The sequence below is a fragment of the Nycticebus coucang genome, chromosome 3 (assembly GCF_027406575.1).
Source record: "Nycticebus coucang isolate mNycCou1 chromosome 3, mNycCou1.pri, whole genome shotgun sequence".
In the NCBI taxonomy this organism is placed as follows: Eukaryota; Metazoa; Chordata; class Mammalia; order Primates; family Lorisidae; genus Nycticebus; species Nycticebus coucang.
In genome coordinates this window covers 53707547-53721445 of record NC_069782.1, presented here as the reverse complement: position 1 = coordinate 53721445, position 13899 = coordinate 53707547, and the positions used below count along the sequence as shown (strand labels likewise).

Below are 13899 nucleotides of genomic sequence, written 5' to 3'. Positions count from 1 at the left end.
AAGCCCATCAGGTTATAGGTTTTTATTGGGTATCTTTATTAACATCATGTACAATTCCCATAAGCAAAGGATTTTCAAAGAAACTTTGATATACTGATCTTTATTATTATTTTTTGTGTGTGTGAGACAGAGTCCCCTTTGTCCCCCTGGGTAGAGTGCCATGGTGTTACAGCTTACAGCAACCTCAAACTTGAGGGGTCAAGTGCTTCTGATTCTCTTGCCTCAGCCTCCCAAGTAGCTAGGACTATAGGTGCCTGCCACAACATGTGGCTATTTTTAGAGATGGTGTCGGTCTCTTGCTTGGGCTGGTCTCAAACTCCTGGCAATCTACCCACCTTGGCCTCCCAAAGTGCTGAGATTACAGGCATGAGCCACACTGCCCAGCCCTGGGAAAATTTAGTATTAAAATTGTTTGTTTCTTTTAGCAACATAAATAACAGTACTAGCCACTATGATTTTTTTTTTTTTTTTTTGCAGTTTTTGGCCAGGGCTGGGTTTGAAGGCACCACCTCCGGCATATGGGGCTGGTGCCCTACTCCTTTGAGCCACAGGCACCGCCCATGATTTTTTTTTTAAAGTGCTTTACCACACAGCAGTTGTGATCCCAATGACTAAGACAGGTGGAGCAGGTGAGTACATCATGAGTGGAAACCTGTGGAAGTGTCAGGAGGAGAGTCAGGTGCTGTATTGTATAGGGAGGGACCAGGCAGCCTGGGCTCAGATTCTAATCTGAGAGGGGTGCTGGGCACATACTCTCCAAAGACCTGAAAAAGGATAGGCCAGACTTCATTGCCTTTAGAAAAATCCTCATATTAGAAGTTTTAAAATCTTTTTAGTTTGAAGAGGTGAGTGCCGTCTAGGCCCTCTAATTTCTGTAATTTTTTTTTTTTTTAACTTTATTCAAATCAATATGAGGGTACAATATTTGGGTTACATTGTTCTGACTTCCAGGGTAAAATTCCACTTGTAGAAGAGCCCCTCACCCAGGGGGCGTGTTACACGCCCTCCCAATGTGCACATGAGGTGAGATCCTGCATCAGGCCCACCCTCCTGCCATACATCCTCCCCGCTCCAGCTTCCTTCTATCCCCCAACTGGATCATAATAGATTTTTATTGTTCTTATGGACATGTTATTGTAAGTTTTTTTTTTTTTTGGAAGCCGTAAGTTTTTGTTTTTAGAAGGCTTATGAAACAAAAATAGAAATTTGGAATGTACATTAGTAGTTACTGAATAGAAACTTGTTTAAGTGTTTAGGAATTTTAAACCTATCCTTGCTGCCTTGAGCCTTTCTTTGAAGAAGGATTTTTCTTTTTCTTTTTTTGAGACAGAATCTCACTTTGTTGCCCTCAGTAGAGTGCTGTGGCATCACAGCTCACAGCAACCTCCAACTCCTCCATCTCAGCCTCCTGAGTAGCTGGGACTACAGGCGCTGGCCACAATGCCGGGTATTTTTTTGTTGCAGTTTGGAGTGAGTTTGAACCCACCAACCTCAGTATCTGGGGCCAGCGCCCCACCCACTGAGCCACAGGCACCGCCCTGAAGGATGTTTTTATGTGTGTTACTCCTTGAGTCCTGGTAACCGAGATTTCCTTTGGTTTGACTCTGGAAGCATTGACAGGCCGTGGGGAGAGGGACTCTTTCCTTTTTTACTTTGCTCTTTCGAAGTAGCTGCATCCCTGCAAGACCTGCCACGGCGGTGGGTGGGTAGCCCCCCTTCCATGGCTCCTGGCTTTTAAATAGGTTTGGGTAACATTTCTATTTACTTTTCTGTTTAAAACTATTTACTCAGTTTTACGGGTGGTAACAAGTGTTATTGCTAGTGTCTGGGTTACTTTTACCTTGTTTTTTCCCCCCACTTCATCTTGTGTAGATATAGTCTCTTTGTTAAAGTGAATGTAGCCAAGACCTTAATAACAAAAGTCAACAGAATACTTTGAATTAAACCCTTTATTGAAGTCAGCCTCTTCTACCCTACTCTTGTGTTAAAACAACAGAAGTGTAAAGAGAACCTATTTAATCACAGAATCACTGTAGAAAATACAGTATGAATAAAGACATCCTTATTTCAGTTCCTGAGTTTTAAGTTGTGAGCTGTATATAACACCTCTTTATAAAGGAGTATTGAAAAGTTTGTGTGAATTATGACCCTGAGGATAGTACCTCACTTCTGGCAGTGTTCCATGTCACCCGTTTGCAGTTTTGGCCGGGGCTGGGTTTGAACCCACCACCCCCGATATATGGGGCCAGCTCCCTACTCCTTGAGCCACAGGCACCACCCATCCCTATCCCTATCTTTAGACCAGGTATGTGATAAAATCTCCCATAATCTAGTAACATGTTTCCTGTTTTCCAGAAAGGAAAAAGGCATGTGTGATTCATAATTTGTGCGGTTTTATTGGTTTTTTTAATTTTGTTTGTTGTGTTTTTTTTTTATTTGTTTTTTGGAGGCAGAATCTCTGTTGCCTTGGCTGGATAGAGTGCTCTTGGCCTCATGACAGCCTACAGCAACTTCAAACTCCTGGGCTCAAGTAATTCTCCTGCCTCAGCTTCCTGAGTAGTTGGGAGTACAGGTGCCAACTACAACACCCGGCTAATTTATTTTTTTTATAGACAGGATTTCTCTTGCTCAGGCTGGTCTCCATCTCCTGAGCTCAAGTGATCCACTCACATTAGCCTCTCAGAGTGCTGGGATCACAGGTATGAGTCACTGGGCCCAGCCTCCCAGAATGCTAGGATCACAAGTGTGAATCACTGGGCCCCACCTCCCAGAGTGCTGGGATCATAGGTGTGAGTCACTGTGCCCAGCCTCCCAGAGTGCTGGGATCACAGGTGTGAGTCACTGGGCCCCACCTCCCAGAGTGCTGGGGTCATAGGTGTGAGTCACTGTGCCCGGCCTCCCAGAGTGCTGGGATCACAGGTGTGAGTCACTGGGCCCCACCTCCCGGAGTACTGGGATCATAGGTGTGAGTCACTGTGCCCGGCCTCCCAGAGTGCTGGGATCACAGGTGTGAGTCACTGGGCCCCACCTCCCGGAGTACTGGGATCATAGGTGTGAGTCACTGTGCCCGGCCTCCCAGAGTGCTGGGATCACAGGTGTGAGTCACTGGGCCCCACCTCCCAGAGTGCAGGGATCATAGGTGTGAGTCACTATGCCTGGCCTCCCAGAGTGCTGGGATCACAGGTGTGAGTCACTGGGCCCCACCTCCCGGAGTGCTGGGATCACAGGTGTGAGTCACTGGGCCCCACCTCCTGGAGTGCTGGGATCATAGGTGTGAGTCACTGGGCCCCACCTCCCGGTGTGCTGGGATCACAGGTGTGAGTCACTGCGCCCCACCTCCCGGAGTGCTGGGATCATAGGTGTGAGTCACTGTACCCGGCCTCCCAGAGTGCTGGGATCACAGGTGTGAGTCACTGGGCCCCACCTCCCGGAGTGCTGGGATCACAGGTGTGAGTCACTGGGCCCCACCTCTCAGAGTGCAGGGATCATAGGTGTGAGTCACTATGCCCGGCCTCCCAGAGTGCTGGGATCACAGGTGTGAGTCACTGGGCGCCACCTCCCTGAGTGCTGGGATCATAGGTGTGAGTCACTGGGCCCCACCTCCCGGAGTGCTGGGATCATAGGTGTGAGTCACTGTGCCCGGCCTCCCAGAGTGCTGGGATCACAGGTGTGAGTCACTGGGCCCCACCTCCCAGAGTGCTGGGATCACAGGTGTGAGTCACTGGGCCCCACCTCCCGGAGTGCTGGGATCACAGGTGTGAGTCACTGGGCCCCACCTCCCGGAGTGCTGGGATCATAGGTGAGTCACTGTACCCGGCCTCCCAGAGTGCTGGGATCACAGGTGTGAGTCACTGGGCCCCACCTTCCGGAGTGCTGGGATCACAGGTGTGAGTCACTGGGCCCCACCTTCCGGAGTGCTGGGATCACAGGTGTGAGTCACTGGGCCCCACCTCCCAGAGTGCTGGGATCACAGGTGTGAGTCACTGGGCCCCACCTTCCGGAGTGCTGGGATCACAGGTGTGAGGCACTGCTCTGCCAATTCACTGTTTTTTTAATAGTACCCTTTTTCTGACATAAAGAGTATTTTTTGGTTTTGTTAGTGACATAACAAGGAGTGTTTTTTGGTTTTGTTAGTGACATAACAAGGAGTGTTTTTTGGTTTTGTTTTAAATAATGACAAAAGGCAGAGAGTAAAAGTATCAAGACCCCTGACTTCAGTCACATTGCACCAGCTCTCACAACACACAGGTTTGGTGCCATGGAATGAGACTTTCAAGTATTTAGGTGATTGGAAATGCAGGACTAACAAGGGAGCAGCAAAGTGCTTTGATTTAGAAATGAAAAAATGGCCAGGTAATCCTAGCATTCTGGGAGGTGGAGGTGAGTGGATTGCTTGAGCTCAGGAGTTGCAGACGACTCTGAGCATCAGTGAGACCCCATCTCTAAAAAAGAACAGCCAGGCCTTGTGGCAAGGGCCTATAGTTCCAGCTACTTGGGAGGCTGAGGCAAGAGGATTGCTTGAGCCCAGGAGTTTGAGGTTGCTGTGAGCTGTGACGCCATGGCATTTTTTTGTTGTAGTTGTCGTTTTTAGCAGGCCCACATCAGGTTTGAACCCACTAGCCCTGGTGTATTTGTATGTGGCCAGCACCCTGCCCACTGAGCATGGCTGCTGAGCCTTCATTCTCCTTTTGTTTCCATTTATTGATTGATGTTTTGAGACAGTTTTGCTCTTTCTCCTGGGCTGGAGTGCAGCAGCAGCATCATGGCTCCCTGCAGCCTCCCATTCCTGGGTTCCAATGATCCTCCTGCCTCAGCCTGCCATGTAGCGGGGACTACTAGTTGGTATGTGCCACTATGGCTGGCTAATTTTCTTAAATGGGGTCTCGCTCTTGCTGGTCTCCAACTGCTGGCTTCAAGCAATCCTTCCACCTCAGCTTCCCAAAGTGCAAGGATTACAGGCATGAACCAGCACACTTGGCTCCAAATTCATGTGATGAAGCTATCATTACACTAACACAAAAGCCAGAAAAAGGCACTTCTACAAAAAAGGAAAACTTAGATCAATCTTCCTGGAGGCAGAGACAAGATGGCTGACTGAAGCCAGCTTTCCACAGAGGCTCCCATCCAGAAGGAGAGTTAAAGAACAGAAATTTAGCAAGTAACCTGGTGGATTTGAGCTGTGCGGAGAGAGAAGGTTGAAGAACACATATCAACCCTGCTGAGGCAAGCTGCAACCCCAAAGATACAAACAAAAGATATACCTGCTGGTCAGTGCTGATTCTGTGGCACAGGAGTGAGGAGAGGATGGTCAGCTGAGAGGGAACCACACAGGAGTGGCGGTGCCCTGAGGCACAGAGCAACAGCCATTTTTGGCAACAATAGGGCTCACTCCTGGATATTCCGGAGTCACACCCCCTGTCTCTCTGGGCAACAAGAGGAGGCTGGGCATCTTCTCAGGTGGCGACCACCAGCGGAACAGATCTGGGATGGAAACGGAGACCCCATGAGTAAAGGGTTTGCCTGAGGCAGTACCAGCCTGGGTGGAGTGCGGGGACTAGAAAACACATGCGCAGAGCTGGCAGATTCCTAGGGTGGGGCTGACCCAGAGGACCGCTTTACTGAGCCTAAGACGCACCCGGCCCCCAGGGGATCATTAGCCCAGACAAAGGAGGGCAAGCAGAGGCTGGAACTGACAGGTAACCATGCTGCGAATACAAACTACAGCTGAGACCGGACATCAGCACAGACAGGGCCTGAGGTGCAGGTTCTGTGAACTCAAAACAGCTTCTCTTCTGCAGGGAAATTTAGCTGGGACAGAAATTCTGCAAAGTTGTTCTGTTCTGTCAGTAACATCAATAAGGGGTGGGGATGGAACTGAGTGAACAGCCCCAGCCTCCATTAAGCACCCGAGGTTGTCAGGCCTGACCTCCCCCTGCCGGATAGTGGCAGAAAGCAGTGGCCTGCCTGAGGAGACATAGATCTCCTTCTGATTCAGGCAGGTGCAAACACCTGGAGTATCTGCTCAATGGAGGCAACTGGGTCACAGCCCTGCGGGGTTATCAGTGACTGGGTGTGACAGGTGCAAGGTGGGGAAAGAGGCATCAACTGTCCCAGATTAATCTATTTGCTGGATGGATCCTCCTGACTTCACAGAACACCAGAGCAAGTCATATTTGAGTTGCCAGCAGACCCCTGCGATCTAGTTGCCAGAGACCTTTTAAACTCTCCCATCTGACAGGTGCTGACTGAGAGAATTGATTTGGACCTCTTGAACTGGGCCAATCACCTGAGGACTACCCAAGTGGTGCCCTGGGTGTGTGGTTGTAGTAAGGTTTGATTTTCCTTTTCAAATTGTTGCCTGTGGGGGGGTGGGGTGACTTAATTGCTGGTATTTCTCCACAGCTGAGACTTCAACCCAGAATAACTGTTTCACTAGGGTCAAACAGAGACCAGCTGAAAACAAGACAGAGCCCCTTAATCCCACCACACACAGCAGGTCCCCAGTTTCTCAGGCCGTAGCACTGTACGGGTCCTCGGCAAAGCTCCAGGGGAAAAGGTATAGACACCGGTCCCAGCCTTTGGGCAAAGGGCTGGTTAATCACTACTCCTGGAGCCCCAAACCCAACTTTTCTTTATCCACTCATCTAGTCAAACGGTGTAAAATAATCATAGGGTGGAATCAGTGGAAAAACTCTGGTAACATGAATAACCAGAGTAGATCAACCTCCACAAGGAAAGATGGCAGATGTAACTGAAGATCCCCTTCATAAACAGATGGCCGAGATGTCAGAAACCGAATTCAGAATTTGGATTGCAAACAAGATTAATGGAATGGAGGAAAAGTTGGAATTAGAAATTCGAGGAGAAATTCAAAAGTTGTCTCAAGAATTTAACAAATTTTAGACAAAAGCACCAAAGATTTTGACACATTGAAGCAAGAATTTGCAACTGTCAAAGATCTGAAAAATACAGTAGAATCCCTTAGTAACAGAGTGGAGCAAGCAAAAGAAAGTATTTCCGACATTGAAGACAAAGCCTTTGAATGCTCCCAAACTTTCAAAGAGGAAGAGAAATGGAGAGCAAAAATGGATCATTCTCTCAAAGAGCTCTGGGATAATTTGAAGAAGGCTAATACCCACCTCATTGGAATCCCTGAAAGCGATGAAGTGGCTTCACAAGACACAGAGGCTCTTCTCCATGAAATTAAGAAAGAGAATTTTCCAGACATGCCAAGAGATTTGAAATTCAGAATCAAATTCAGACAGTTTCAGAATACCAGCACAACTCAACCCAAATAAGACATCCCCCAGGCACATCATAATTAACTTCACAGAAGTTAATACGAAGGAGAAAATTCTGAAAGCAGCCAGACGTAAGAAAACCATAATCTACAAAGGGAAGAATATTAGAATGACTGCAGATCTCTCTGCTGAAACCTTTCAAGCCAGAAGAGGGTGGTCATTGACTTTTAATCTCCTAAAACAAAATAACTTTCAACCCAGGATCCTGAACCCAGTTTCATTTATGATGGAGAATCTAAATACTTTAATGACATTCACATGTTGAAGAAATTTGCCATAACTAAACCAGCTCTTCAGGATATTCTCAGACCTATTCTCCATAATGACCAGCACAATCCTCTACCACAAAAGTAAATTCACTCAGAAACTTTTGATCAAACTTCAACTTCCACAGTGGTGAAAGGATTAAAAATGTTCACTGGACTTTTGAAAAGCTCGATACCCAAAATTTCACCAGGCTTATCAATATTCTCCATTAATGTGAATGCCTTAAACTGTCATCTAAAGAGGCACAGGTTTGCTGACTGGATACAAAAACTCAGGCCAGATATTTGCTGCATACAAGAATCTCATCTTACCTTAAATATAGACTCAGGGTGAAGGGATGGTTGTCCATATTTCAGGCAAACGGAAATCAGAAAAAAGCAGGTGTTGCATTCTATTTGCAGATACAATAGGCTTTAAACCAACAAAAGTAAGGAAGGATAAGAAGGGTCACTTCATATTTGTTAAGGGTAAAACTCAATATGATGAGATTTCAATTATTAGTATTTATGCACCCAACCAGAATGCACCTCAATTTATAAGAGAAACTCTAACAGACATGAGCAACTTGATTTCCTCCAGCTCCCTAATAGAGATTTTAACACTTCTTTGGCAGTGTTGGATAGATCCTCCAATAAGAAGCTGAGCAAAGAAATTTTAGATTTAAACCTAACCATCCAACATTTGGATTTAGCAGACATCTCCAGAACATTTCATCCTAACAAAACTGAATACACATTCTTCTCATCAGCCCATGGAACATACTCCAAAATCGATCTTATCTTAGGTCACAAGTCTAACCGCAGTAAATTTAAAAGAATAGAAATTATTCCTTGCATCTTCTTGGACCACCATGGAATAAAAGTTGAACTCAGTAACAATAGGAATCTGCATATTCATACAAAAACATGGTAGTTAAATACCCTTATGCTGAATGATAGCTGGGTCATAGATGAGATTAAGAAGGAAATTACCAAATTTTTGGACCAAAACAACAATGAAGACATGAATTATCAGAACCTCTGGGATACCGTAAAGGCAGTCCTAAGAGGGAAATTTATAGCACTGCAAGCCTTCCTCAAGAGAACAGAAACAGAGGAAGTTAACAACTTACTAGGACATCTCAAGCAACTGGAAAAGGAAGAACATTCCAATCCAAACCCAGTAAAAGAAAAGAAATACAAAATTAGAACAGAATTAAATGAAATTGAAAACAAAAGGATTATACAACAGATCAATAAATCAAAAAGTTGGTTTTTTGAAAAAGTCAATGAAATAGATAAACCTTTGGCTAACCTAACCAGGAAAAAAAAGAGTAAAATCTCTAATTTCATCAATCAGAAATGACAAAGACGAAATAACAAGAGACTCCTCAGAAATACAAAAAATCCTTAATGAATATTACAAGAAACTTTATTCTCAGAAATATGAAAATCTGAAGGAAATTGACCAATACTTGGAAGCACACCACCTTCTAAGACTTAGCCAGAATGAAGTGGAAATGTTGAACAGGCCTATATCGAGTTCTGAAATAACATCAACCATACAAAATATCCCTAAAAAGAAAAGCCCAGGACCAGATGGCTTCACGTCAGAATTCTACCAAACCTTTAAAGAGGAATTAGTACCTATTACTCAACCTGTTCCAAAATGTAGAAAAAGAAGGAAGACTACCCAACACATTCTATGAAGTAAACATCATCCTGATCCCCAAACAGGAAAAGACCCAACAAGAAAAGAAAATTATAGACCAATATCACTAATGAATATAGATGCAAAAATATTCAACAAGATCCTAACAAACAGAATCCAGCAACACATCAAACAAATTATACATCATGACCAAGTCGGTTTTATTCCAGGGTCTCAAGGCTGGTTCAATATCCGTAAATCTATAAGTATAATTCAGCACATAAACAATTTAAAAAACAAAGACCATATGATTCTCTCAATTGATGCAGAAAATGCTTTTGATAATATCCAGCATCCTTTCATGATCAGAACACTTAAGCAAATTGCTATAGAAGGGACATTTCTTAAACTGATAGAGACCATCTACAGCAAACCCACAGCCAATATCATATTGAATGGAGTTAAATTGAAATCATTTCCACTCAGATCAGGAACCAGGCAAGGTAGCCCATTGTCTCCACTGTGCTTTAACATTGTAATGGAAGTTTTAGCCTCCACAATTAGGGAAGAAAAGGCAATCAAGGGTATCCATATAGGGTCAGAAGAGATCAAACTTTTGCTCTTCACAGATGATATGATTGTATATCTGGAAAACACCAGGGATTCTACTACAAAACTCTTAGAAGTGATCAAGGAATACAGCAGCGTCTCAGGTTACAAAATCAACATTCATAAATCGGTAGCCTTTATATATACCAATAATAGTCAAGCTGAAAAAACAGTTAAGGACTCTATCCCATTCACAGTAGTGCCAAAGAAGATGAAATATTTGGGAGTTTATCTAACAAAGGACGTGAAAGATCTCTATAAAGAGAACTATGAAACTCTAAGAAAAGAAATAGCTGAAAATGTTAACAAATGGAAAAACACACCATGCTAATGGCTGGGAAGAATCAACATTGTTAAAATGTCCATACTACCCAAAGCAATATACAATTTTAATGCAATCCCTATTAAAGCTCCACTGTCATACTTTAAAGATCTTGAAAAAATAATACTTTGTTTTATATGGAATTAGAAAAAGCCTTGAATAGCCAAAACTTTACTCAGAAATAAAAACAAAGCAGGAGGAATAACGCTCCCGGCCTCAGACTATACTATAAATCAATAGTGATCAAAACACCATGGTACTGGCACAAAAACAGAGAGGTAGATGTCTGGAACAGAATAGAGAACCAAGAGATGAACCCAGCTACTTACCGTTATTTGATCTTTGACAAGCCAATTAAAAACATTCAGTGGGGAAATGATTCCGTATTTAACAAATGGTGCTGGGTGAACTGGCTGGTGACCTGTAGAAGACTGAAACTGGACCCACACTTTTCACCATTAACTAAGATAGACTCTCACTGGATTAAAGATTTAAACTCAAGACATGAAACTATAAAAATACTAGATGAAACTGCAGGGCAAACTCTTGAAGAAATTAGACTGGCAGAATATTTTATGAGGAGGATCCCCCCCCCCCCCCCAGCAACTGAAGCAGCTTCAAAAATACACTACTGGGACCTGATCAAACTAAAAAGCTTCTGCACAGCCATGAACACAGTAAGTTAAGCAAGCAGACAGCCCTCAGAATGGGAGAAGATATTTGCAGGTTATGTCTCCCACAAAGGTTTAATAACAAGAATCCACAGAGAACTCAAACGTATTAGCAAGAAAAGAACAAGTGATCCCATCTCAGGCTGGGCAAGGGACTTGAAGAGAAACTTCTCTGAAGAAGACAGGCGCATGGCCTATGCACATGAAAAAATGCTCATCATCCTTAATCATCAGAGAAATGCAAATCAAAACTACTTTGAGATATCATCTAACTCCAGTAAGATTAGCCCATATTACAAAATCCCAAGACCAGAGATGTTGGCGTGGATGTGGAGAAAAGGGAACACTTCTACACTGCTGGTGGGAATGCAAATTAATACATTCCTTTTGGAAAGATGTTTGGAGAACACTTAGAGATCTGAAAATAGACCTGCCATTCAATCCTATAATTCCTCTATTATGTATATACCCAGAAGACCCCAAATCACATTATAACAAAGATATTTGTACCAGAATGTTTACTGAAGCCCAACTAATAATTTCTAAGTCATGGAAAAAGCCCAAGTGCCCATCAATCCACGAATGGATTAATAAATTTTGGTATATGGGTCAGTCCCTGAAGTCGCCGCCCCGGCCGCCCCTCTGCCAGCTGCTCCAGCGCCACCTCGGGCCGGCGTCTCCGGCAGGCGGGAGCCAGGCGCTGACGGGTGCGGCGGGGGCGGCCGAGCGCTCCTGCGGCTCCGGCTCCGGCTCTGCGCGGGCGGCGGCTTCCTGGCTTCTCCATGGGGCTGGCCTGCGGCGCCCGGATACTCTGAGAATGTTTCCGCTGTTGCTCGGAGGACACACGCAGTGGGATTCAGAATTCCTGGAGAATTGCCTTTGTGAGAAGCTGGAAGTATTTCTTTTTAAATTCCATCTCTTAGTTTTTCAAAGAAACATCAAGAAACCATGAACAACATTAGTAATGAAGAGTTTGACTGCCACTTGCTTGATGAAGGTTTTACTGCCAAGGATATTCTGGACCAAAAAATCAATGAAGTTTCCTCTTCTTCAAATGTAATGACAGTAGAGCCATTGTGAAGACCCTCGCTGCCATTGGGACAGGATTTGACTGTGCCAGCAAGACTGAAATACAATTGGTGCAGAGTCTCAGAGTGCCTCCAGAGAGGATTATCTATGCAAATCCTTGTAAACAAGTGTCTCAAATTAAGTACGCTGCCAATAATGGAGTCCAGATGATGACTTTTGACAGTGAAGTTGAGTTGATGAAAGTTGCCAGAGCACATCCAAAGGCCAAGTTGGTTTTGTGGATTGCCACTGATGATTCCAAAGCAGTCTGTCGACTCAGTGTTAAATTTGGTGCCACACTCAAAGCCAGCAGACTTCTTTTGGAACGGGCAAAAGAGCTAAATATTGATGTCATTGGTGTCAGCTTCCACGTAGGAAGTGGCTGTACTGATCCTGAGACCTTCGTGCAGGCAATCTCTGATGCCCGCTGTGTCTTTGACATGGGAGCTGAGGTTGGTTTCAGCATGTACCTGCTTGATATTGGCGGTGGCTTTCCTGGATCTGAGGATGTGAAGCTTAAATTTGAAGAGATCACTGGTGTAATCAACCCAGCATTGGACAAGTACTTTCCATCAGACTCTGGAGTGAGAATCATAGCTGAGCCAGGCAGATATTATGTTGCATCAGCTTTCACACTTGCAGTTAATATCATTGCCAAAAAACTTGTATTAAAGGAACAGATAGGCTCTGATGATGAAGATGAGTCCAGTGAACAAACCTTTATGTATTACGTGAATGATGGAGTATATGGATCATTTAATTGCATCCTTTATGATCATGCTCATGTAAAGCCTCTTCTGCAAAAGAGACCTAAACCAGATGAGAAGTATTATTCATCCAGCATATGGGGACCAACATGTGATGGCCTTGACCGGATTGTTGAGCGCTGTGACCTGCCAGAAATGCATGTGGGCGACTGGATGCTCTTTGAAAATATGGGTGCTTACACTGTAGCTGCTGCTTCTACTTTCAATGGATTCCAGAGGCCGACTATCTACTATGTGATGTCAGGACTGACGTGGCAACTCATGCAACAAATCCAGAACCCCAACTCCCTACCTGAAGTAGAAGAGCAGGATGCTGGCACTCTGCCTGTGTCTTGTGCTTGGGAAAGTGGAATGAAACGTCCCCCAGCAACTTGTGCTTCAGCCAGTATTAATGTGTAGATATCATTCTGTAGCTGTTCACTGCGAGTTTAGCTTGAATGAAGGGATTTGGGGGGACCATTTAACTTAATTATTTCTAGTTTTGAAATGTCTTTGTAAGAGTAGAGTTGGCACTGATGCAGCAATATGTAAGATTAGGAGATGGGGTCACACTTATCTGTGTTCCTATGGAAACTATTTGAATATTTGTTTTATATGGATTTTTATTCACTTTTCAGACATGCTATGAAAGAGCGCCTCTCCGCTGCTCAGCAAGCATTTGTAGCTTGTACAGTGGCAGAATGGGCCAAAAGCTTAGTGTTGTGACCTGTTTTAAGAATAAAGTATCTTGAAATAAAAAAAAAAAAAAAATTTTGGTATATGGGCGGCGCCTGTGGCTCAGTGAGTAGGGCGCCGGCCCCATATGCCGAGGGTGGCGGGTTCAAACCCAGCCCCAGCCAAACTGCAACAACAACAAAAAAATAGCCGGGCGTTGTGGCGGGCGTCTGTAGTCCCAGCTGCTCGGGAGGCTGAGGCAAGAGAATCGCGTAAGCCCAAGAGTCAGGGGTTGCTGTGAGCCATGTAACGCCATGGCACTCTACCTGAGGGCAGTACAGTGATACTCTGTCTCTACAAAAAAAAAAAATAAAAAAAAAATAAATTTTGGTATATGTACACCATGAAATATTATGCAGCCTTAAAGAAAGATGGAGACTTTACCTCTTTCATGTTTACATGGATGGAGCTGGAACATAATCTTCTTAGCAAAGTATCTTAAGAGTGGAAGAAAAAGTATCCAATGTACTCAGCCCTACTATGAAACTAATTTATGGCTTTCATATGAAAGCTATAAGTTAATTATAGCCTAAGAATATGGGGAAGGAGGA

The 13899-nt window shown here is 44.3% G+C and overlaps 1 pseudogene across 1 annotated transcript; it reads left to right on the top strand.

The window, feature by feature from the left end:
- Positions 1-11417: 11417 nt before the first annotated feature.
- Positions 11418-13384, top strand: LOC128582036 (ornithine decarboxylase-like; annotated as a pseudogene). Its single transcript, XR_008378973.1, has one exon. The product of XR_008378973.1 is annotated as an ornithine decarboxylase-like (transcript).
- The last annotated feature ends 515 nt before the right edge of the window (positions 13385-13899 follow it).